The following is a 27498-nucleotide window of genomic DNA, read 5'->3' as shown; positions in this document are numbered from 1 at the left end:
AAGGGATGTAACTTATCAGGAATTCTCCACTATTACAATTTCTACCAACCGTAAATGTTTTTCCATCCTGATACAGTTTTATAAGTCCCTTTTAGAAATTGGGTTGTTGGTTGACTGGGATGTTAACCTTAGTCAACCAATGACCCAATTTCTAATTGGAGATACAAATTCATAACTTTAGGCAAGCGGCAACCACAATCCTAGTCAGGGGAAGTGTCAGGCAAACTCTCAATTAACCTTTACTCAACCACTGATAGCTTGGTGCAGAGCAGTCAGGCTTGTTTTAGAGACAGTGTGTAAACAGTAACACAGTAAAGATACCACACAAAAAGATTCCACACCAGGTTATAAATAATAGACCAATATTTAATAAATAAAACAAGATTGAAATCACAAGAATCAAATAAGTAGAACCTGTGTTATGAATTTTTAAAGAAGAGAGTGTAGCAAAGTGGTTAGAAGCAAAAAGCACCAACTGGGTTGCTCTGGATCGGGACAAAGTAAAATGTTCAGGATGACCACAATGGAGTGCAGGCTGGCTACAAGGAGCCCGTTGGGGCTACTGAACCAAAGTACCTTAAGATTGTGGTGAGTGAGTGGTGTGTTAGTTCCGACCCACGCCGTCAAGAAGGTGAGTTGAAGTCCCCCATACAGCAGTGGCAATGCATTGGTTCAGAGAAGTGCTGATTCCAGTGAGAGCAGTGGTTGTGATGCAGAGTTTGTCATTGCCGTCAAGACTGTCATTGACAGGGATGCAGGGATCATGTGTAGAACTAAAAGCCGCAGTGCTGGTTCTGTCCACACAACAGGGGCAATGGATCACTGTTCCCCATGCAACAGGGGATAGGTTGGTTCTGCTGGGGCAAACACCTGAGGCACACTTTCAAGGATAAAGGAACAGGGGTGGCACCGCTTGGCAGGGCAGACTCACAGATGGCAGAGTCCAGCTGTAAAAGCAGTTAGGTTGGAAGTATTTTATGTCCCTGAGACTTCAGATCAGGATACCAGTCAGCTCGTCCTTGGAGTCACTCTGGGTTCAAGTGATGTGGGTCCAGTCCTTCTCACCGAGGCAGAGGACAGCAGGCAGCACAGCAAATCAGGAGTCCAGAAAGCAGCAGTCCAGCAGAGTGGCAGTCCTTCGGCAGCAAAGTAGTCCTTTTCCTGGCAGTGTAGTCACAAGTCCAGAAGTGTACTTAGTTGGTGGTGTCAGAGGTCCGGTATTTATACTGAGTTTTGCCTTTGAAGTGGGGGTAGACTTCAAAGACAGGCTTTTGAGGTACACAGCAGTTCTGTCCTTCCTGCCCTGGCTCCAGACTCACTAACTTTGTATGGATACAGGACACAGCCTATTCAGGTGTAAGTGTGAGACTGTGCCAACTCCTCCCTTCCATCCTGTCTGGATGGCCCATCAAGTCATACGCAAGCTCCCATTGTGTGTGGCTGTCTAGGAGGAATACACAAAGCCTAGCTGTCACCCACCTCATACAAGTGATCAGAGACAGGCAGCAGGCACTAAATGTCTAAAGTAAAACAATTGAAACTTTCTGAATTACAATTTAAAGTCCACCTTCACCATAGGTTGTGATTTTGAATTGTGATTCCAGAGACACCAAACTCGAAAAACGTATCCCTTCCAGATTGTGAATTACATTTATAAGATGTAATAAGGTAGTCCCAATGTTATCCTGTGGGAGAGATAGGTCTTGCTGTAGTGAAAAACAACTTTGGGAGTTTTCCACTACTAGGACATGTAGTACATAAATGTACATGTCTTGCTTTTTAAATATGTTGCACCATGCATTCTGGGTTATTCAGGGTCTATCTTAAGGGTGACATATGAATAAAAAGGGAAGGTTTGGGCCTGGGAAATGGGCTATTTTTCCAGATCAACATAGCAGGCTAAAACTGCACACAGGCTCTGCAGTGCCAGGCCAGGGATATGGTTAGAAGGCTACTTAAGTGGGTGGCATACTCAGTGCTGCAGCTTCATAAGTAGCGCTTACGTTAAAAGCCCTGAGCACATGTAGTGGACTGTACCAGGCACTAATAAGAATTAAATATGCCAATTGGGGATGATCCAATGCTATCATGTTTTAGAGGAGAGAAAACACACATTTTAGTACTGGTTAGCAGTGGTAAAGTGCACAGAGTCCTAAAGCCAACAAAAACTAGGTCATAAAAGTGGAGGAGGAAGGCAAACAGTTTGTGGGTGACCCTGTAGAAAGGGCCATTTTCAATAGTCCCCTTTTTATTTCAGCCCAGATAGACTTTCACGGTCCCCTGTCAAGCACAGGTGTTAACTAACTTACCAACACATGTAAAAAAGAGAGACAAGCTGTGAGCCCCCTCATTCTCATGATTTACCTGGAGATAATGTGTATCGAATAATGGTCAGAGACTGCAGGGTTATATTTATTAGTGAGTTCTGTAGCCCCTTTTCAAATACATAGACACACACAAGTAATCTGCCCTATGGGGCTAAATTAGACTACGGTAGGTGGAGGTAAGTCCACCGGTATGGTGGAGTACTTTACAGCCCTTATACTGAGGCCCTCTGCCCACCAAATTTAAGGCCTCATTTACAAAGCCATAGTGGCACACTGCGCCACCAGAGCATAATTTTTATTATGCTTCGGTGGCACAGTGTGCTAGCCCATATTTACAAGGCCACACAAAGCCACGTTGCATGGCTTTTCAAGGCCTTGTAAATATTGACCTCTTTCACGCACAAGATTGCGTGAAATGTGCATTCCATGGGTGTTGCTTGGGGTGTTCCAAGGAATCCAACACATTCCCAGATTTACAGGTCTGGGAATGCGTCAGATTCCTATGCCACCTCAAGGATGGTGTAAGAGTGATGTAACAGGAAGAAATATCTTTATTGCTCCCTGTTGTTTCTCTATGTGTGATTGTTTTTCTAAAGGAAGGTGTTCCTTCTTGCACAAAAAGTCATCCCCACAATGCAGGCAGCCTTGCAGCATGGGCAAGAATTTGTGAACCAGTGCAGGGGGAGAGGACAGAAATGTGCTGTATCATGTAGAAACAACACATTTCTGCCTTTTCCTCATGGCACAGTGCGGTGCACTGCCCTATACCACGGGCATCGTAAATGAGGCCCTTAGAGTTGTCCATCAGCCCTGCTGATAATTTTAAACATTGACAGGAAACTCTGTCCTGATACGAATAGCTCCATCGAACATGATGCCCATTTGTCAAACTTTTACAACTTTTTTACTTTTTCCAAAAACAAATTCCCAAAGTGAGAGTTTGTTATAGCAAAAAGTAAAACTAATGGAACCCACTCTGTGGGAGTTACATCCCATGATGTGGGAAGTCATAATTTTTTTACTGTTCATTACTGCTTGGTTTTACCAGGTGGTGAGCCACAACAAAAAAAAAACATATAACATATAACACCATTCACTCTACATCGGGCCAATATTGTTATATGTCAACCCTAATATGGTGCATAGTCCATCAAGCCATTGGAGGAGTATCTTAGCAACAGAGCTGGAGTAGGCTCTGTCAGTGACATACTTAAGGTCTGGCCACCTGTAAATCAGGTGGGCGGAGCTTCAGTTTTGCAAAAAGGGCAATCCAAAGTTAATGTGACAGAGTACTCCTAAATATCAAAGCCTGATTTTAGTGGGGATTGTATGAATAAACATTAGTGCAGAAATAAAAACAATGATGAAAGGAAAAATATGATACATTTAAATGCAAGAAAAAATGGCAACATCTAGAATGATGATCATTTAGTGGAATTATTATGGGCTCCACCTCCCTAGGCTGTAACTAATATCTACATGAGTGCCAAAAATATTATTTATATAAATGAGTTTCCTAATTGGCTTCTTTGCATACATACCTTTCACTAATAGGCCTTTTAATGTTTTTTAAGTCTGCAGCAAACAAAGTCCCTCTCCTTCTTTGTTTTGTCATTCTTTGCTTGAGAAATCACAGACAGCATAAGTCCACACCAGAACATGACCTTCAGACAGACTGGTAATGTCTTCAATGCTTTCCTGAGAACCTGATACTTCTCTTTCTGGAAAAATGCCTCAGCATCCTACTTATAAATGATTTCCTAGCATAATTGTGAGAAAAAGTCCTCATATTTTGTGATATAAAGTGTGAAATAGAAACCGTGAATTTCTCCTGCCCATTTGCCTGAACATACTTACTCTTCTTTTTTAATCTCCCTGTTGAAGGTATTACATATGTGCTGTTGCATTATCAACCTGTACCAAAGCATCACACTATGCCCCTCATTACGAGTCTGGCGGTCACTAGATGATGGTCCGAGCGCCATATTTCAACCCTGGTGGTGGGGCTGCGGTGGGACCACCATCTCCGCCGGGATCCCTGATCTGGCGCTAAGTGGCGGCCCTAATCCGCCAGGGCAGCGCCACCATGAAAAGGCTGGTGGAGAACAGGAGCAGGGGCCCCCCTGGACAGCACCCTTGCAATGTTCACTGTCTACTTTGCAGTCAGTGAACCTTGCGTGGGTGCTGGTGCACCCTGCATCCTACAGCATTGCCGACGGCTCGATTACGAGCCGGAGACAATGCTGTGGGTTATTTCCCATTAAGTTTGTTTCCCATTAGGCCAGCAGGCGGACACTCAGGTTTCCACCCGCTGACCTAGTGGGAAACTCTTAATGGGCCCAGTGGGGAGGTAGCCAGTATGGCGGCAACCTCCCCGTCGGAAGCAGTTAAGAAGTCAGCAAAACCATGCATTTCTAATGAACACACGAATAATATGAGGGGCTCAAAGAAGGAAAGACACAAAGAAAATTACAATAAAGGTATTTATGTTTTTTCCCTAGGAAAGTGCATGAAGCAGATATCGCCCAAGAGGATTTTCAAAGAATACAGACATATGCCAAGAGTAGCAAAACCTAAAGTGCTTTTTAATTTAATACATCTTTGACTAATAAGCTGAGGCACTGTCACAAGGTGCTATGAAACGGGTTTCACCTCTACCTTGTCACCTGTAGGAAGGGCACTCAGCAGCAGCAGTGAGGAGGGTGCTGCAAGCATTTCACATTGAGCTTCACCATCTTCTAAGTATGTCTCGTAATCCACTTCCTGTATGCTTCATTCATATTAATTCACAAGACAGGGAACCAGCTTTTATCAATGCACTCAAGGTAATTGCCAAAAATGCTTATCTAGTTTCCACGGCTCCAAGACTGGAGAATAAAAAATGTCTCTGTAAAACGCTTCATTGCTCTTTGAATTCAGGCCCTTGCTACATCAAATATGTAAATGAAACACGCATTTGCAAAGCCAACATATATAGCCCGACAAGCCAGTGCTATGGCCATGTTTTTTATTGCAATTCTATGCTAACGAAAAGACACCACTGTTTAAATATGGTGGACATTTGTCTGCAATCATAATTTAATATCTAAAAATGGAAAATTTTATAGAATTTTGATAAACCACAATAGCACGCTTTTTGGATAAATATCTAGCTTTCTGCCACATTTGGTGTAATTTTGCCCTGACGTTCTTTCAGTATGGTTGGCTGATTTGTTCTCTGGAAATTGCATGGGAAATAGGCCTAAGAGGCAGGTGTTATTAGAACAGGCATAGAAACCCTTTAAGTTGTACTGCACAGCAAAGAAAAATATGATTCTCCTTGGTATAAAGAAAAGGTACTTTGAATTACGGTAACGTGAAGATATCGTTTAAATACATAACGGTGACTTGAAAGAAAAATATAATTGGTAAAATAAATTATTTGCCCATCATCATGGTCACTGAGGTACACGTCTCTACAAAATCAAATCAAACGTCAATGCAAAAATCATAGGTTTGAAAAAACGAAAGTGCAAGTGTCACAAAATGTAACCACCAATTTCTACAACTATATTAATATTTTCTACTATGCATGAGGGATGTATTTCCACTGATATTTTGAGGATCGGCTGGGGAAGGTAATGAAAGGTTCCTTTCAGGTTTTTATGCAAAGTAATAGAGGCTTAAAACACATGGTTTATAAAATATCAGAATAAAAACTTATGAAAATGTTTTACTAGCATTTCTTTGTTTGATTCTTATTCTGCTTTCAGTGAAAGGACTTTGGCACTGGTTAATAATGAGGTGGGTCATTTCTGTTGTAACTACATTCTACATATGAAAACGTTTCTGGAGAGCTGTTAAAATAGAGCCTGATCACTTTCCATTACAAGGTCATTATTTTCTGGTCTACAAATATCATGAATATGCTAATATGTAACCAGAGTGTTGTTTCTAGTGAAGCTTTAATCCTATTATACTGGGACAAATAATAGACAATGCCATACATAATGCTCATCAAATGTAGCTGTTTCAAGATTGACGATCTCTGATGCAGATTGTAGGAAACAACTATGCAGTTTTGGGGAAGGAGATCTGGCACTGGGGACCTAGTTAGCAGGGACCCAGTGCACTAACAGTCAAAGCCACATCAGAAACTAGGCAAAAATGGGGGATAACCATGTAAAAAAGGCCAAAGGTGGAGAAAATAAGCTTTATTGAATTAACGCGCTGTTTCTCAAGAAGGATATTTTTCAGACAATGTCTTGAAATATATAATGTAAAACTTTGATAACAGTATTTAAGATTACAAATTACATGCTGCAAATGCATTGCTAAGCCTTTTAAAACTATTTTGAAAAAAATAGAATGGTACTACCAGTCCTGTTCATCAGCGACAGCACAGTTGTGAAGCTCTTTACATGAATGTGAGGTCATACATTAACTTTACATGTATACTTATTTATACAGTTTTATCTGCATTTATATACCTGTATTTAGCAATATGCACTGAAGAAAACCAAAGAATAGTGCTTTTATAGCTTTGTGGTGAAATAATACAAAACTAATATTTAAAAACAAAAAAAACACTGCAATGCACCAGTTTCACCAGTTATGGTTTACTGAGCTAATACTTGTACCCCCGCTATGCACTGTTTATGACCTAACATATTACTGTACTCATAACATCTCAAATGACATAATTTATGACATCACTGGTGACATCTTAAATGTCATTGTTGATGAGCTCACTGATAACACCATTCAAGCTACTGCGACATGCACAACTGTGGGGAATTTGGCCTAAGGTCAGCAGCTCATTTGTACAGTGCACAGCCAAAGACTGAATACAGTGGGGATTGGGCACCTGCAGGGGCTTGGGTCCTTGCCATTGACTATTGTGCATAGCCAAAGGTCATGCACAGTTAAAGTTGGATGGCCGAAAAGATTGGCGGCCAAGCCCTCCAGCCCTCCAGCACATGGAGATGCACAACAGAGAAGAAAAAACTGTATTAGAAATTGGACACCTGAAGATATTTGTGGCCAAGCCCCACAGCACACGGATATGCACAGCAGGGAAGTGAACAATTTCAAACAAATTGGACTTATGATATATCGTTGAAAAACAACCCTGAAATTCCCTGACAAATCTACAGTTAAAGTACATTTGTGGTTAGGCTTGGTTATGATACCATAATATATATTTAAACAAATCTGAAACTCACATTAAACACAGTTAGATGAAAGTTCTACCTAATACCACTAAAATTTGCCAGTTCCGGTTAGTGCCACAATTTATTACTCACACAACAGACAAACAAACAACAACTCACATACCAAATGCAATGTTTGTGAACACGAAATTTGCCAATAAGTAGCAACTAAAGCCTCAAATTCCTTACATGACAAAACTCAAACCACTACATATTTTTACATTCCTAGTTGTCTCTTTCATAATGATAATAATGGTAATTTGTGGTAATTTGTAATTTGTAATTGTATCTCTCACATCAAGGGCAAGGCCATAAGCTTTGCATCATCTGCACGTTATGGTTTGCTTGGCTGTTCTGCATGTTTGCACGTTATCAGTAGAGCTAACTATAACTGGTGGATTTCTGAATCTTTTAAGTTGCCAGTAGGTAGCTATAGTTAGGACCTAGGTTCCATTGGAAGAGTGTTTTTAGTTTTGCCAATATCTTTGGTGCCGATTGATGAATCATCACAAAATTTTCAAAAACTATACAACAGTCAGTTCGGCTGCTGTCTTAAAAGTTTTGGGGTGAGCCATCAAGCGGGGCTAAGAAAAAAGTGTAGTCCCAAAACATGCATTTCCATTCATTTTATCCCAGAGGGTCTTTAGACATGCCTACAGCCTGAACCGCTGAACTGAATTACACCAAATTTGGCAGGAAACTAGATGCTGGTGCACTGATTGTGCTTTTAGTGATTTTGTGTACTGGTGCACAGATTGTGATTTTAGTGATTTTGTGTATATCTGTTCAGTAGTTTCTGAGAAATTAAAGGTTAAAAATATTGATATATAGCTAAAAACTGGGCATGGCTGGAGGTGCGAGTTATAGTTACCTTAGGGCTCGAGTTATAGTTACTTGAGATAAATCTAACTATAACAAGTGAATTACTATGGTTTTGAATGTTTAAAATGTGAGCCTGACTGACATCCCTGTAAACATTGTTTTTAAGAGAATATATATATATTCACTGAACACATCAAGTTATATGTAGGTCTTCTAAAAATAAAAATAAAACACTGAGATTCGCCAGTCATATCTAACTGACATAAACATAACTCACAGCATATCTAATATGATACATGATGGAAATAGCTCTTTCTGCTGGATCATTCCTAGGCTCTTTGTTTTGGCTTCCTCCTCATTTTCTGACCTTGTTTTTCTTTGCTTTAGGACTCTGTGCACTTTATCAATGCTATCCTTGTGCTTTCTCCTTAAAATGTGGTAATATTAACTTATCCACAATTGCCATATTGAATTTGCTTGTACATTCTAGAAAAGTGCAATGTATGTGTCCAGGGCCAGTAAATTAAATCTTACTACTGGGCCTACAGCACTGATTGTGCCACCCATTACAGTAGCTTTTAAACATGTCTCAGACCTTCCACTGCGAAGCCTGTGTGTGCAGTTTAAACTGCCATTTGGATCTGGCAGGTGTACTTCCTTTTTATTATATGTAAGTCACCTCTGAAGTATGCCTTAGTTAGCCCCAGTGGCAGGGTGCAGTGCATTTAATAAGTTGAACATATACTTTTAAGTATAACATGTTCTTGTAGGGAAAACTAATAAATTCATTTTCACTACTGCAATGCCTATCTCTCCCAATAGCTAACATTTGAATTACCTTGAAGCAGCCTTTAAGTGTATCTTATAATTGGGAAAATATAGAAATTTGGAGTTTGGTGTCTCTCGACACACAATTTAAAATCACAACTTATGGTGAAGTTGGATTTTAAATTTTAAGTCTAAAAATGCCATTTTTTTAAAAAAAGTTGGCATTTTATTACTTAACAATTCTGTTCCTCTGCCTGTCTCTGAATACATGTCTGGGGTAGGTGACAGCTCGGCTTTGTGCATTCCCTCTAGACAGTCACACACAATGGGAGCTTAGGTGTGATTTAACGAGCCTTAATGGGCCATTAACTGGCTTGATGGGGGTGGAGCTTAGCACTGCCTGCCTTATACCTGAATAGGGCTGTACCTCACCCCAAACAAAGGGCTGCATAACCCCACTTAGAGTGTCTAGAGTCAGGGAAGGAAGGGCAGGGACCTTTTGATCTTTAAAGGCCTCTTTGAAGTCTCTCCCACTTCAAAGGCACATTTGGGTATAGGTGCTGGACCCCCAAACCCACCAAATCAGATTTCTACTGGAACCAAGGACACTGTGTGGAAAAAGGACTGCTGTGTTGCCAGGAGGGACTGCCACTATGCAACTGCATTGCTGTGTTGGCCTACTGCTGCTTTGTGCTGTGCTGCAGGAGGAACTGCCACTTTGCTCCTTGTTGTGCTGTGTTGGCCTGCTGCCTGCTGCTTCTATCCTGCAGTGAGAAGGAGTGAACTTGTCTCTACATCCTTGCAACCAAGAATCTCCAAGTGCTGTTCTTCTGCAGTTTCAGGGACATCAAAGACTGCCTGCAGCTCTCCTGGGGCTGCTGGACTCTGGCAATTGTGAGTCCCACCCTTGCCTGAGATGCCCCCTCCAGTCCTTGGCCTCAGAAGTGGGTTTTTGTATCTGAAAACTCCAAAGGATGCATACCTCTGCCAACTAGAGATCCAATTGCTAACAACACATAAAAGGCCAACCCCCACCATGCACAGACTTTGGCAAGGGGTGTGCTGCAGGTGGCCAAGGCCCCATGAGCAGCTAACCTTCCGTAGACCCCTACCCTGCAATCTCCCTATATATATATATATATATATATATATATTGTTCGACCTGTCAGCCTTAGGGTGGTCACCCCTAACTTTTTGCCTGCCTCCCTCCACTTTTTGGACACTGTTTTTGCTGGCTTTTAGACTCTGGACACTTTACCACTGCTAACCAGTGCTGAAGTGCATATGCTCTCTCCCTTTAAACATGGTAACCTTGGATCACACCAAATTGGACTATTTGATTTACTTGTAAGTCCCTAGTAGAGTGCACTATATGTGCCCAGGGCCTGTAGATTGAATGCTACTAGTGGGCCTGCAGCACTGGTTGTGCCACCCACTTTAGTAGCCCCTTTACCTTGTCTCAAGTCTGCCATTGCAAGGCCTGTGTGTGCAGTTTCACTGTCACCTCGACTTGGCATTTAAAAGTACTTGTCAAGCCTAAAACTCTCCTTTTTCTACATATAAGCCACCTCTAATGTGTGCCCTAGGTAACCCCTAGAGCAGGGTGCTGTGTGGGTAAAAGGCAGGACATGTACCTGTGTAGTTTACATGTCCTGGTAGTGTAAAACTCCTAAATTTGTTTTTACACTACTGTGAGGCCTGCTCCCTTCATAGGCTAACATTGCGGCTGCCCTCATACATTGTTGAAGTGGTAGCTGCTGATCTGAAAGGAGTAGGAAGGTCATATTTAGTATGGCTAGAATGGTAATACAAAATCCTGCTGACTGGTGAAGTTGGATTTAATATTACTATTTTAGAAATGGCACTTTCAGAAAGTGAGCATTTCTTTGCACTTAAATCTTTCTGTGCCTTACAATCCACGTCTGGCTGGGTTTAGTTGACAGCTCCTTGTGCATTCACTCAGACACATCCCAAACACAGGGTACTCAGCCTCGCTTGCATACATCTGCATTTTGAATGGGTCTTCCTGGGCTGGGAGGGTGGAGGGCCTGCTCTCACACAAAGGACTTCCACACCCCCTACTGGGACCCTGGCAGACAGGATTGAACTGAAAGGGGACCTGGTGCACTTCTAAGCCACTCTTTGAAGTCTCCCCCACTTCAATAGGCTCATTTGGGTATAAAGCAGGGCCTCTGCCCTACCCTCTCAGACACTTCCTGGAGAAGAAACCTGAACCAGAACCTGCACCCTGACAAGAAGAACTGCCTGGCTGCCTAAAGGACTCACCTGACTGCTTTCTACAAAGGACTGCTGCCTTGCTGTTGCCCTGCTGTCTTGCTGCTCTCTTGCTTTGCTCGAGAAGTGCTCTCCAAGGGCTTGGATAGAGCTTGCCTCCTGTTACCTGAAGTCTTAGGACCAAAAAGACTTCTCTCTTGCAACTGGACTCCTTGTGCGGCGAAAAATTCGACGCACAGCTTGTTCCGCGGTGAAAAATTCACCGCACGCCGAACCGGAAAGACGCTGCTCGACTTCGCGAGGAAAAGATTGACGCGGAGCTTGCGGTGCGACCGGAACTTTCGACGCACGGCCCGCCTGGACAACGTCGCCTGACTTCCAGAGGGGAAATCGACGCAGCGCCTGCCGTGAGGGAGAAAATTCCACGCACAGCCCACCAGAACGACGCGCAGCGGTCAACAAGCCCAGGATTCCACGCACAGACCCCGGGCGTCTGAAAACCCCGTGACCCACAGAAGAGACCTGTCCGCGTGCTGGAAATTGACGCAACGTCTTCCCCGCGTGAAAAATAATGACGCAAGTCCGTGTGTGAAGGGGCGAAACCGACGCACACCCCATTTTCCACGTGTCTCCTCCTCTGCGGCCCTTTGTGGAGATTTGTCACTCCAAACCAGGTACTTTGTGCTTGAAAGAGACTTTGTTTGTTTTTTAAAGACTTAAGACCCTTTATATCACTTTCCAGTGATATCTTTACAATCTCTTATTGCATCTTTTATCGTTTTGACCTGCAAATATCCAGATAAATATTATATATTTTTCTAAACACTGTGTGGTGTATTTTTGTGGTGCTATATTGTGTTAATGTATGATTTATTGCACAACTACTTTACACATTGCCTTCTAAGTTAAGCCTGAATGCTCAGTGCCAAGCTACCCAGAGGGTGGGCACAGGATAATTTGGATTGTGTGTGACTTACCCTGACTAGAGTGAGGGTCCTTGCTTGGACAGGGGGTAACCTGACTGCCAACCAAAGACCTCATTTCTAACATACATATATATATATATATATATATATATATATATATTTTTTTTTTTTTCATTCTGTGGACTCTAGCAGGAGCACAGAGGCCTGTGCTTGCTACCTCACTAGTCCTGCAGGACAGTGATGATTTGTTTTTTGGAGGGCCCTTCTAGGGGCTTTGGGGTCAGGGTACCCCTACTCTGCCCCCATATATGTCCCTGAGGCAGCAACGTTTTTCTTCATGTTGTGGCCAGTCAATCACATTGTTCGATCCAACATGCGTCACATGGGACCAGCCAGTCAGAATACTGTTGTTATCGTAAAATAGTCCATCATGCATTGCAATTCAAGCACTATATAGGAGGCTAAATGATGCACTAAATATCCAATAGCATGAGAGAGAAATGCTTCTCTGGGTGTAACCATAGCATTATATTTTAAATAATCTATAGCAGGTTAATAACCTTTTTCCTTTTTTCAAAAAGTGTAACTTAAAAAAACAAAATTCATTTAAATTAATTATCTAAATAACTCTAAATTGTGAATACATAATACATACATATACAGCTACACTGACAAGCCAGATTTTACAAGTAATATTGAGTCATAAATTAGGCCTGGGAGTAATTTTTATTATACCAGATGCTTGCGCTGGTGTTTATGCTCTGTTGCATTTAGCACTATTTTCTTAGAGCACAAATGCATCCTCGAATCCATATTGAATGCAGGAGAGAATTTTGCGCTAAGAAGGTAGTGTTAAATGCCAGGAGTAAGTTGGGGCAAAATCCTACCCAATGTGCACATTTCGTGAGTGTGAGCGGCTGCTCATGCTCGCTATTCATGTTCTGTTGCATTTAGCAGTAATTCTTAGTGCAAAATGCATCCTCAAGTGAGGGGAAAATAACGCTAAATGCAGAATTAGTCTTCTGGCATAATTCCAGGGAATCTTATGGAATTCTTTGATAATTCAGCATGATAACTCCACACAGAAATATGCAAGCTACGTCCACCCCTATTATAAATCCACAAGGCAGTGGTCATTAAACAGAGTTCTTTTTGGTGAGTTGTTCAGTTATTTGGTTCATATTACCAAGTGTGCTCAACGTTCACAAATCTTTCTTGTCTTTTTTACTGCTCCGTTGTTTGTAGGAAATTGAAATAAATCCTCACTACGCTGTTCTCACTGCAGAGAACACCAGCTGATCTCTGTCGACATCTTGAGGCTTTCAACCGGTCTCATAAGAACAACTCTTACAGAGTTGTCCCGCTACAAAGATTAGGAGCTTAGTGCAGAGATAAGCATGGATGTTAGCCAGGGCAGAGGAGAGAGTACAAAGTTGTGCTGAACCTTTCTCTTTGAAGACTGCTACAACTTCTAATTACTTGCCAACACTTTTCAGATTAGGACCAGTGATACTACATTCCAGGAAAGCCTGGCATTTAGCAAACAGACTGATGGAGGGAAACATCCTCTTTCTAAAAGGAGTGCCAGTTTAGAACTGGCCAAACCCTAAAATAAAATGGCCCTCCGATTGCACAGGAGGATTTGATTTGAGAAAAGCTTTTCATAATGTAAGTGATGCTGGACCGCATAAAACAACGGCTTTCCGTGAATGCCTGGCATTTAAAAATGACTCGGAAAATACGTGTTGCAGAAAATCCTTCAGATGTCAAAATTAATTAAGTGCTAGAATTTGGAAGGCCTCATACCTACTGAGATGAGGAAAAGTGGGTAAAGAGAAAAGATATAGAAATAACAGAAAGAGGGATGACTGGTGAAAGGAAGGGAATGTGAAAGGAAAGCAGAAAGAAAATGTAAAATGGATAGATGGAAGAATGGAAGGTTTAAAGAGTGGAAGACTGAAAGGAAATAGGAGTAAAAGAAAAATGAATGAAAGCATGAACAAATGGATAGATGGAAGAGTAAAAGGTTAAAAGAGTGAAAGGAAGAGTAGATGGAAGATTGAAAGGAGTGACGTAAGAGAGAAAGAGTCAATGAGTGAAAGTAATACTGGATAGAAGAATGAATAAATAGCAGTAGGATGGACGAAGGAAGGGCAGATGTTTAAAAGGGTGGATGGATGCATGAATTAATAAATTGATGGATGGATGGATGGATGGACGGAAGAAGGGTGAAAAGATAGATAGATGGAAGAAAGATGAAAGGGTGAAGGGAATTCTTCCAAATATTGGATATTTGGGGCCAGATTAGGACTTTGGCAGAGGGGATTACTCCATCACAAATGTGACAGATATCCCATCCGCCAAATTACAAATTCAATAGGATATAATGGAACTTGTAATACGGCGGATGGGATTTCCGTCATGTTTGCGATGGAGTAGTCCCCTCAGCCATGGTCGTAATCAGGCCCTTAGTGTTATTAGAGATATGGTGAAGTGTTTTTTTTTTTTTTCCTGGTTGCTCCTATGGCCCCTATTGTATGCTTCCCAAGTGACAATTACTACTAAACTACTCGACCGCCCAAGAGCGAGCTGTATAAATCATTTTCGTGCTGCACCCCATCTCTTCCTATTTGAAGGGCCTATTTAAAAAGGTAAATTTATACATGAGTATGTCTACATTTTTAAACTTCCTCCGACACTTTTTAGTACATTTACTTTTTTGGGCTGGTCATTTAAATTTACTACAAAGTTTAGATGTGCATCTTCTCACCCCCTGAAACAGGAGGTGGAGCCTAATATGCAAGTGAAAAGTTACTAATGTAAGTTTTCACTCATAAATGGATGTTCACTATCGTAGAGTAAAGGGAAAATTGAAAAAAGTATTTTAAGTGTTAATATAAATTAATTTTATATATTTATTTAGCAACATAAAAAATAACAGTACTATTATCCTAATTTTGAATTAATTGGAATAATAATTTACATTAACATAGTTTTCAAAGATTTATTGTTCAAAATCAGAGCTTAAGTAAAACATTTATAGGTATTTATTATGTATTAACAATTGCTAAAAGTTTAGATAGTTACTTGAAATGATTTTTTTTTAAGTTACACATTTTGAAAAATGAAAAAGGGTACTGAAACATTTTATAATAAAGTAGTATTTATTTTTATTTATGAATAACTGGACATTAAATTAAATGTGTGTATATTTTTTTCAAAAGTTGAAATACGTTATTTATTTTTACATTGTTTTCTGAGTGGTTCTATTTCAAGTCCCTTTTTCCATTATTCCCAGTGACAGAATGCTACGGTCCTAGCAGCTGACTATGTATGGTGCTTGACTTACTCCAGGTCTGAGCTGGAGTGCATGTCCCCATAAACCTCGCCTTAGCCCTTCCCATTTTCTTTTTTTTTAACATTCTTCTATTGAATTTTCAACTTTTCCCCCTTCATAACATTGCATTTTTCCACAAATCAAGTGTTTCTCTTTTTCCATTCATTCATTCATCTTGATCCTACCAACAGTTACTAATAAATCGTAGTTGGAAGCGTGTAGAGATTTTTGCAGTCAGGGTGAAGAACTCTGCATAGAAAACATAGGAGATGAAGAGGTCTCTGCATGGAGGAGAAAGCCTCAGAGGATTGTTCTTGTTCAGGAGGTGTCCTTTTCTGCACAAAAACAATCCCGCCTGTACTGCAGGCACCCTTTCGCCTTGGGGAAAAGGTGTTTTCATTGGTGCTAGGTTCCAGTCAGTGCGCCAGTGCTATAAAAGGATGAGGGTGGGTACAAATAGAGAGAGGGGACTACAAGGCTATATTTGGAGATCAGATAGGTACATATAATAACATATAAGTACAGTGAAAGAAAAACTAAAGCCACGTTTCTGAGAAAAGAAGCAGAGAAAAACAAATCACAGTGGTTTAAAATTCTCAGATCTAATGGATTGACCACATTGTTTAACATTGTTTTTAAGAAAATTTATAAATGCAGACAAATGTAAATCTCTATTTACCAGAGGTCTACAAACAGAAGCAAAAATAATAGCGATGATAATGGCGTACATTATTCCACCAAGCTGTAAAAGATATGCCAGAGGAGGATTTCCAATTAATTGTAACTTGTTGATAAGCTAAGACCAACATAAGATCAAATAATCCTTTTTCATGAGTATGTAATTCAATTTTATCTGAAAGGCTGCCTAAAAAAATATGAGATAGTCGACATAGGGAAATTTATTTTAAAAACTGTTGTAAGTTGGGCCCAGACTTTCTGCCAAAAGACAACAGTGGGGGGCATAAAAAAAGAATATGGAGCAGATCCCCTTTCAAACAATGACATGACCAACAAGTAGAACTAGACATATTACTAAATTTGGCCACAGACCTTGACGTATGATATAATCTATGATAAGGAAAAAACATAGATTGAGTGGTAGAGGCTGATCTTGAAATTTTAAAGATTCTGGACCATATATTGTTCCATGAAAAAATGGTCAAATCATATCCCAAATCCATTTCCCAGGTAAGTTCTTCTTTGGCTTTAGAACGAGAGGGATCAGATGACCAAAAATATTTGTATAGAAGAGAGGCTTTTGGATTGAGAGACAACAAATGTAAAAGTGAATCCGGGGGAGAGAGGGAATGAGGTATGGAGTCTGATGGGAGCAAACAGAAAATATCCAAAACAGTCCCCATAAGGACTGAAAATTTGTGCCAAAATGATCAAGGACAGTCAAAAATCCCTTGAAATTAAGGAAAGGAACAAGGATTGAGGCCATCAAAAAGATCTTGAACCCAGATAATCCCCCTGGTTCTCCAATATTTCCAGTATAAGGGCCTACTATTTATAGCTATAAGCTTGTTATACCAAAGCGTAGATTGTAAAAAAGTGGTTCTAGACGAGATTTTTAGTTGATAATAGGGACACAATAAACATCAAGTGTGCTTAAAGAGCGGTGAAGATGTTACTTTGTTTTTTGAAGAAAACGTTAAAACTTCCTTACTAGAGAATGGTGCAAGCAATGCTAGTTCAGTGACAAGCCACAAGGGAGTACAAAGGGGGGGAGCAGAAGAAATCCAATTGGTAGCTTGTTTCAGACAGAAAGCTTTATGATAAGTCTGAAAATCTGGAAAATTCACACCTCCATTATCCTTAGCTTTTTTAAGAAGAGAGAGAGGGAAATTCGTGATTTTTCCTTATTCCAAAGGAATTTGGAAAGAAGTGAGTCAATCTTTTTTAAAGTAAATATCTGGTATGTGAACTGGGGTCAGAATCCATGCGACCCCACCATGATAAATAAAGAGGATTCCAGGAGGACAATAATTTATCAATTCTATTGAAACATTCCTTAGAATTCATCTTAACGGACCCTAAAATGGAATTAGTAAACCAAACGCCCAAGTCATTGATTTTAGAGTTCTTCCAATGAAACCCAGACGAGTCAAAGCAATGCTTAGTACAAAATTTGGTAAGGGGCAGAATTTCTTTTTTCTTTGAATTAATAAAATACCCAAAGGTAGATGAAAAGTTTGCTTAAGTAAAGCATCTGCATAGGCAGAGAGTTTTAACTGTTTACCTCCATACTGAAAGCCTGACATAAAAGTATTATCACGGATACGAGAAAGGAAAGGCTCAAGGGCTAAAACACATAAAAGAGGAGATAAGGGGCAACCTTGACGAACCCCTCGCTGCAAGGACAAATAGTGAGATACACAACCGTTAATTAATACTGCAGCCTGAGGATCTGTGTAAAGAAACAAAATAAGAGAGATCATTTTGGGTCCAAAACCATACCATTTCAATATTTTAAGTAAAAAAGACCAACTTACTTTCAGTATCTATAGAAATAGCTGCAAGAAGATAGGAAGGAGAAGGCACTTTATTTAATACATTAAAAAAGATAAACAAGCATTATCTGAAGTTAGTTTCCCTTTCACAAAACCACATTGCTCTTTGTCTACTAATTTGGGCAAAAAGGACTCAATTCGAAGAGCAAGTAATTTGGCAAAAATGTTATAATCTACATTTACAAGAGTCATTGGATGATAATTCTTGCATTATGTAGGATCTTGTCAATCTTTATGTATTAGATAGATAGTAATTTCCTGAAAAGTGCCACCGGCTTTGCTGGTGAAGAAGAAAAACTGAAAGAGTTGTAGAAGTTTAGGAATCAAAATATTGGAGAAATGCAGATAGAATTCTACAGTAAACCCATCTGGGCCAGGAGTCTTCCCTTTTGTCAGTGTGTTAAGAGCTTTGAGTAACTCTGTAATCGATCAATCAGATTCAAGAGGATCAAAATTCAATAAAGACTGAGAAGAAGGTGCAACAGTTTTAAGATAAGAGTTGGTAGAAGTAGAATGAATTGGATGGTCCGGAGTATATGCATTTTTGTAACATTTCGTGAATTCAGCAAAAATGTCCCCATCTTTAAATAAAAGTCTCTTATCTGATGAATGAATGCATTCATAAAAGAACGTTCTTTACAAATTTTCAAATAATTGGCTAAATGTTTTCCTAATTTGTTATGACCACCATAATAACGGGCACAACTACATAATAATATGGAGGAAGCTTGATCAGTTAATGTTTTATTAAAAACGAATTTGACCTAAACTAGTTCACGCAAAGAAGAATCTGGAGCTAAGGAATGAAATTTGTGTTCTAAATGTTGAATGTTAGACAATAAGAGTTTCTGTTGCTGAGCAAGACATTTTAGAAACACAGGCCCTCATTCCAACCCTTGCGGTCTCTGACCGCCAGGGCGGAGGGCAGCGGAAGCACCGCCAACAGGCTGGCGGTGCTTCCTGGGCTATTCTGACCGCGGCGGTAAAGCCACGGTCAGAAAACGGGAACCGGCGGTTTCCCGCCGGTTTTCCCCTGGCCCAGGGAATCCTCCATGGCGGTGCTGCTTGCAGCGCCGCCATGGGGATTCCGACCCCCTTCCCGCCAGCCTGTTTCTGCCGGTTTTCACCGCCAGAACCAGGATGGCGGGAACAGGTGTCGTGGGGCCCCTGGAGGCCCCTGCACTGCCCATGCCACTGGCATGGGCAGTGCAGGGACCCCCTAACAGGGCCCCATACAGATTTTCACTGTCTGCTTTGCAGACAGTGAAAATCACGACGGGTGCCACTGCACCCGTCGCACCCCTGCAACTCCGCCGGCTCCATTCGGAGCTGGCTTCCTCGTTGCAGGGGCTTTCCCGCTGGGCCGGCGGGCGACCTTTTGGCGGTCGCCCGCCGGCCCAACGGGAAAGTTGGAATGGCCGCCGCGGTCTTTTGACCTCGGGCGGTCATTCGGCGGTAACCGCATGGCAGGCGGCGACCGCCGCCCGCCGCGGTCAGAATGACCGCCACAATCTATAATAAAACCATGAGCCTTGGCTTTAAAGGAATCCCATACCAATTGGGGAGTTGTGTCAGAAGTAGTATTAAATAAAAATAATGAATTAGTGAAAGAGACAAAGGAGAAGGAAAAGTTTGGATCTAACAAAAGTGCATTATTGAATCTCCGCCTAGCTGATTTGGGGTGTGTTCAAACCAGATCTAAATCGGCAACGAATGGAGCATGGTCAGATATGACTATAGGTTCAATAGAGGCAGAGATAAGGGTTCTGTGTTAGCGATTTACTAAGAAAAATATGATTTAGGTGAGAAAGTGAACCATGTGGGGGCGAATAAAAGAAATACTCTTGAACAGTGGAATTACATAACCTCCACGCATCAACTAAAGAATTCTGGGAAATGGTGGAGTGGAATTGCTTATGAGATTTATGTGGAAGAAAACGAAATTAAGACTGCTGGTTAATAAAAGGGTTCACAACCTGATTACAATCACTTGCAAAAATAAAAAAATTATCTTTATACTGCAAACCTTTCTTAGTAATAGTAGGCCAAAACAAAAAAATCCAGCTGAGTTGGACCATATACATTAAGAACAGTTAACAAAATATCATTAATACAAAACTTTACAATCAGCTGTCTACCTTCAGAATCATTTTCTTGAGACATAACTATGCAACTTAACCTGTTGTGACAAAGAATAACTGCTCCATCATTCTTATTAAAGGTAGGAGAGACAAAGACTGATCCCACCCAATTACACTTCAGTTTTACTGACTCATTTTCTGTAAGGTGAGTTTCTTGTAAAAGTGCTAAATCTGTGTTGTAAGAGGCAAGATGAGATAATATTTTCTGCCTTTTCACAGGATTAACAAAACCTTTCCCATTCCAATATATCACCCTGAATATAACCAACAAGAAATAAATATAAAACTACCCGATTATTAATAATGCATGACTTGTGAATAAAGACAAAAAGACTTTCATGTATAAGGAAAAGAAAAAGGAGAGAATAACACGGGAAATAGGAAAAAGAAAAAAGAAAAAGGGAGGAAAAAGGGATAAGAAATCAAGTGCAGAAAAAGATGACAATACAGTCAGATGATGACTGATCAACGTACCTTAATAGGAAACAAGAAGGAAACAGGGAGTGGCAACACACAGGAAACAGCACAACCAACGCGAAGGAGCGGGCCACACTGGAACTTCACATGAGAACAAACGGGGAATGGAGATATTGATGACTACGACGATTCTGAAAAGAGATTAAAAAAATATGAATTCAACCAACAAAAAACATTAATATATATTATTTTGTGTCATATGAATCAAAAGCAAACACATTTGAAGTCAATATTTAATTCATTCTGAAGAGGAAGCGCCAACAACGTCCATCAAATCCTTTGAGTGAGAATGAAAACATTTTCTGAAGTCTGCCGGATCTTCAAAAGAGGATGTGTTATTCTGGAATGTAACTTTGAAAGTGCAAGGATGAAACAAACCATATCTTGCATCTAGAGAATGTAATGCAGAACGAAGTTCAAGGAAATATTTTCTGCATTAGTAGTAACTGTAGATACATCTTGGGTCAAGAAAAGTTTGACACCAGACCATACAAGTTGTTTTTTTCTTTTGCCTGCATTCAAAGCTTGAAAAAGATCTGTGAACTTCAGGAACAAAATAATTACACCTTGAGTTTTTACTTTGGTGCAGACATAAAAGTAAGCCGGAGTCCCAGTCTATGGGCTCATTGAATACTTAAGGTAGAAGATGAAGGTAAATCCAACAGATTTAGTAGAAATGAACTGAAGAAAGCAACTGGATCTCCACCCTCAATACCCTCTGGAAGACCATATAAGTGTGTGTTATTGTGTCTATTCCTGTTTTCAAGATCTTCAGCTTGTTTCTTTAGCATTGAAACATCCTTCTCTAGAGAAGCAATTTTAGAAACGGATTTCTGTATGGTGCTGACAGTGTGTTCAACTAAATTTATTCTAGATTCCATAGAAGACCATTTATCATCAAGATTTTGAATGCGAGTTTGGTTTCCTCAATAAATGGTCTCAAGGCTCTAATTTCCTCTAATGCATTATCCAGAGAAATAGGAGATGTAGACTTTGGAGGGGAAGGAGGATCCTGCTTATGTCTTTTATTTGCCGAAGATGAAAATGATGACTTTGAGGGTAGAAGCGTGGAAGCCGCTGGATGAGGAAAACTAGATTGAGCCATGTCAACAGGAGAAATTGAAGCTTCCATCAAAGGAAACATGAAAGACTGATCCGAGACCAATGTAGTATTTGAAGAAGGTTTATTAGACTGCAAAGGTTTCTGCTCTTTCCCATATAAGCCAAATTTGATGAAAAGTCTGAAGAAAATTATGCAAAAAAGGAGCAAACAAACCCCCAGACTTAGTACTGAGAGAAAGTGACTGAATTCAACTAAAAAAGTGATTCATCAAAACCATCACAGAGTAACTCCAAGAAGAACTGAGTAGAAAGCATCTAGAATTGAAATATCCATTTTAATTCCTCCCCAACAATGGAAGGCATATGAAAACTAATGATAAATATGAGTAGAATGAGGTAACAAGAGTTGAAGGAAAAGCCCAATGAGAAAAACAAAATGGCGGCTGTTGTAATTATAGTCAGAAAAAACTGAATTTTTAAAGATAATCAGTACCTTATAAGGGTTTGGATTTATAAATTGCCATTCCTGGCATCCTCCTCCATAAACGTCACTGTAAAGAGTGACTCAATAGTTAAATGTGACACTGGAAAAGACCTCCGAAGCTCTGGTGCGGTGCAGAGCTCCGCGGTCAGGTCGCCATCTGAGGTGGCATCCTAGTCACGCCCTCATGATTCAATTTGAGATTGAGTTTATAGAGGTGGTTTCTGCTAGTGTTTCTCCTCTTACACTTAGACATCAATTACTAGAGTGCCTCATTTTTTCCTGTCAGTGAAACCTCTCAGGACCCTGTTCACTTTGTGGATTCCTAGCAAAACTTTTTTATGCAACTTGTAGTGAACTTGTGAAATTCTCTTCCAGTAAGAAATAACTATCTGCCTCTTTGGCCATTTACAAAGAATATTAAAGATGTTGTTTTCTTGGGTTTGTTACTTTGGATCCTGCAGTTTACTTCATTCTTCTATTTGTACATATCTGTTGATTGCTTTAGACAGGGGCCTCTAACAAATAAACAAATCCATGATAATATAAAGCACTGGCAACTTCACGTCTCACATCACTCATGTCCAGGCTCTGTGGACTGTCTGCTTATGGACGTAGGGGCATATTTACAAGCATGTAGCGCAGGGCAGCACAGCAAGTAATCTTGCTGTGCTGCCCTGCACCACAGGGAAAGGGTAGAAATGCACCAAATATACCAGATACTTTGCATTTCTGCCCTTTCTCCCTGGCTGGTGCACAAATTGCTGCATAGAGCCAATGCAGGCACACTTGCACAGTGGTCGAAGTGGGCAGGAGCGGAGGGGCACAAGGTACCCATACTTTTATGGTTTATGATACACCGTTCCCCTACTTTTTGTAAAATGACAACCATCCTGGCACAGTTAATTTCAACAGTTTAAAAGCCTCAGCTGAAGTGTCATTCAGTGTTTCTCCTGTGTGGTGAAACAGAAGCTGGGCAGACACCTAAACAAACCTTCCTGCCAGGGTGTCTACTTGAAGGAAATTCAAATATGTCCTACAAGTTAATCTGCAAATGAAAAGGATGCTTTGGAGCTCTTTGGAGCTGGCTTTAATTGACCTAATTACTCGAAACTTTGTAATGACAAAGATTTTTTTATTTTTGAGTGGTAATGCAAAGAGATAATAACTGGGCTGTGAAGTGCATGCTTTTAATTGTAATTGTATATTTATATCGGCTTACTACACCTGGAGGTGTTGAAGGGACAGTAATGTAAAACAATTGCACACTCTGGGTACTACTAAAATCTATATTTTGGAAGCACCATTTTATCTTAAACATTTTGTACATTTTGTAGCAGTGTATATTATACTGTGTGTAATGCAAATGTAAAATAATGAATTACATATTCACAGTGCTTTTTGTCACAGGCTGTGTCCTTGCAGCACTAAAATACACAAGGCATTTTTCTCTACTGCAGCAACCAAGACTTATGACCTCATTAGGAGTTTGGCAGCTGGACGAGCCGATCGCCAAACTTGCGGGGAAGACACAGTTGTCAAACCTGTGGCGCCCCCCCTGAGCTTATTACAATGTTCCCACCAGGCTGACCAGTGGGAACATTGTATTATGTGTTCCTGACAGGATGACTGGCAGGAACAATGCTACGGTATTGGTCTTGGTTCCTTTAAGGGAGCCAAGGCCAATACCGCAGTACAACAGCACCATCTGAATGTGCACTGTGTACAGTGCAGACAGTCTGCATTCTGATGGTGCTGGGCAGGGGGGACGATAGGCATGGGCAGTTCAGGGGCCCACCCTGTGGCCCCTGGGACTGGCTTTCTGTCAACCTTTCCATGGCGGGTCTCCAGCCATGGAAAGGCTGCGGAAAGCTAAGTTGTAATAAGCCAGGTGACCGCCGTCACCCTGTTGGTAACCATTAAGATCCTAATCAGGCCAAATGTTTTTTAAAACTTCTACCAGCAATACTCCAATTATTGGCAGATATCCTTGAATATCACTAATATGAAGGTGATCAGAAAATGTTTTGGCCACAACTTCACAATATCATTCCTTAATTCACAACTCTCAAGTGTGTTTTGCCTGGGGTGGGATTAACTCGATTGATTACATGAGAAGAGTAATTTTGTGTTTAGAGATATTTATTACAGAAAAAATGCCCCCTCGCATTGGACCCCTTGAAAGGTTGGGGAGCTTCTGCAGGGTTGTGAACATATGCTATGCCCCTGTTCCTCAGCTGCTTTGAAAGCTGAACGTAGCATTTTAATCAAGTGTGATCTACCTAGGGTATGAATATTACTGGGAAAACCTCTGGCCTGAGGCAATTTATTGTTGGCCAGGGTAGAGATCGCCTTCTCTTTTTCCGATGTGGTGATTTCACATACAAGCCACATCGGATGAGATAAAAATGGTAAAGACATCGAAAAAGACATTTTCAACCTCTGATGTGTCAATACCCTCTCAATAAAATAAATGTCTCAGGAAATTTGTATAATATTCAACAATATCTCATGGATGGGAGTGGAGAACTCCACGTTGTAATGTATTGCATGCACTGCCTTCTTGAACTCTCTGTTTAGTTTGGTAACTATCAGTTGTCCTACTTTCTTCCCATACTCATAATGGTGATATTGGAGTCACTACAAATTGTACTGACTCGTTTCCCATAAATAATGAGATGAGGGTGAATGTTTATCTCTCTAGATTTCTAAATAAACTATCTGATGGGCAAAAACGTAATTGTCATCTCAAGTCCATAAGTGATCGTTCAAGCCTTAGTCTAGCATAGAAGCATGGTCTAAACTTCCACACTCCACTATCTCACAAAAGACAATTCTGGAAAGTGATCTACCGGATAGTAGTAAAAAGTAAATAGCAAAGCTTCCTTTATATGTTTGCCATAGCAGCCGCCTGGAGTCTCCTAAGCTCCTAGAGCATGGTTCTGCACTATTTTGGATAATGGTGCTCAGTCAGATATGTTCCCTATCCCGGAAGGAATTTGTCTTATTCACAAATGTGTACTACACCAAATTTGAGTCACCCGTCTATGTAGAGCCAAATTCAACTAGAAAATTAATGCAGAGGCATGAAGAAACAGGTGCAGGACTAATTTGATACCTGTAGTGAACATTTTATCAAAACCTTTAGACCCTTTACCCTTAACACCTTCACTATTACTAAGTATATAATGGCATTTGTGATCATGCCAGATTCTTAGTACCTTACATTCAATTCTGTTCCTGGAAAGGATGACAACACCACACAACTTTGAAGAGCTGCAAGCATTTGAGCATGTAACAGGATCAGGTTTAACATGGTTACTGCCAAAAACTAACTCCACTCAATGTCATCTAGGCTTATCTGTCTCATTTGGAGTGAGATGTGGCATCTGAAAAACTGTGACACCAATCTGCTTACTAGATACATAGTAAACTATATTTTTCCTCCTATAGAGTGTGACACAGCTTTGGCGTTTAGGGACACAACCCTTAATGGGCTGGGATGGGTTGGAGGAGCCATTATGTGCATTTGCAGTGTTTGTGGGTAGGGGCAATACTGAGGTAAGACATTCCTTGGAGTGTGTGGGAACACATTCAACGATTTATGTTATAAAGATACAGATAGAACAAGTTACTTCAACTTTTGCATGGGGTCCCCAAAACACCGAAATCCATGCCACAATAAACAATTAAACTACTATGGAAAGATCAGTGAACTTACAATTGATGTGAACAGAGAGTAAGTTTGCCCAGAGACAGCCCTGTGTCTGTCTTCATTGGTGATCTGAATTTATCAATGTCACTGACCAGTGCCTCAACCACTCAATGTAGGCTTTCTTTAATCTGAGTACCTACAGTCCTCTGATGATCATGAGGAATAGAAGGTCGAGGATTGACCTTTTTGAATGTAGATAAAAGCTTATGCATCCATATCAACAGGTTCTAACTGTCCAAAAATGTTCAATCTCCCCTGGTTCCATGAATTCTATGGTTCAATCATCCATCACTGTGAACATCAATGCCAGTTCAAGTAGTCCATATTTTATCTCACTTTGTTGCAAATTAGGTTTCACAATAAAACAACTTTAGCTTGTTATCAAAAGAGAGATCAGCTGAAATATGCAATTACATTCATGAAACTTGTATGGGCCATGTTCTTCACTGCCAGTACAGTCTCATAATCTTGTTGGTAGTGAGAAAAGCAAGAAATAATGGGGCAGGATCGATTACTTTTGTCCGCATACCAAAGCCTGACATAAGGTGCCCTCTAGAATTAGAGGGTATGGGAGGAGTCTGTTCCGGGAAGGCGAGGCAAAAACATGTACAAGAAACTCTCCCATGGTACCTTTCATCCATCCTTCAGGGCCTCCAGAAAGTCAACATTACCTCCTATCCTTGACTATGAGTTTTTGATGCAAATGTGAGACAATTTGTCCCCAGTATGGCAGATTCATGAAGGAGGACTCTAAATAATCTATGTATTATTCTGAAAGTTCAAAGCAAGTGTGAAAGTTTGCAGTATTTGCATAGGAGGAGCAGATGTCGACAGACATTCACTCTAGCCTGCTTTCTATGGCACCTAGGGTAGATCCCACTGCTGTGATCTCTCTCATAATTGCCTCTGTTATTTCCTTGGATTGTGTTGTTTCTACGGATAGGCTCTGTTTTGGCCCAGACTCTAAGAACAAAAAGTGTCTTGATATGCAGTTGTTGTCCACTGTGTAAACAAAAAGAGCCAGACAGGGAGTGGTTACAAATGTTATCCTGGAGATCAGTGATTTGAAAGTGGAGAGACAGGGATTAAACCCAGTGGTCAGCTTTCGCCTAGTTTGTTCAATCTAAAGAGAAGTGAAATGGGCATCAAATCTCTGTTAACTAGTAAGCAATGTAAGCAGTTAAGTGGGTTAATAGAAGTGCAAATACAGAAGGAATAGGCAGCAACTTGCTGGCAGTCACATATGCAGAATCACTCTGTTCGCTGCAGATGGGGTTTATAGCCTGGAAAATGGAGATCTGCTGTATCACTTGTACAATGTATGAAATTCAAGTTATTTCTGGTCTATGAACTAAAGTGAACTGAGCACTGGCTTTCATAGACTGGAGCTACAGACTGTCATAATTTAGTCACCTACACATATGGGGTTCCAAGAAGACAAAAAAACAACAGGCACAGGTAGAATAGATGTACAGCCATACAGATGGTAAGATGATGATGCA

The sequence above is a fragment of the Pleurodeles waltl genome, chromosome 9 (assembly GCF_031143425.1).
Source record: "Pleurodeles waltl isolate 20211129_DDA chromosome 9, aPleWal1.hap1.20221129, whole genome shotgun sequence".
In the NCBI taxonomy this organism is placed as follows: Eukaryota; Metazoa; Chordata; class Amphibia; order Caudata; family Salamandridae; genus Pleurodeles; species Pleurodeles waltl.
This window is presented reverse-complemented; position numbering follows the sequence as displayed.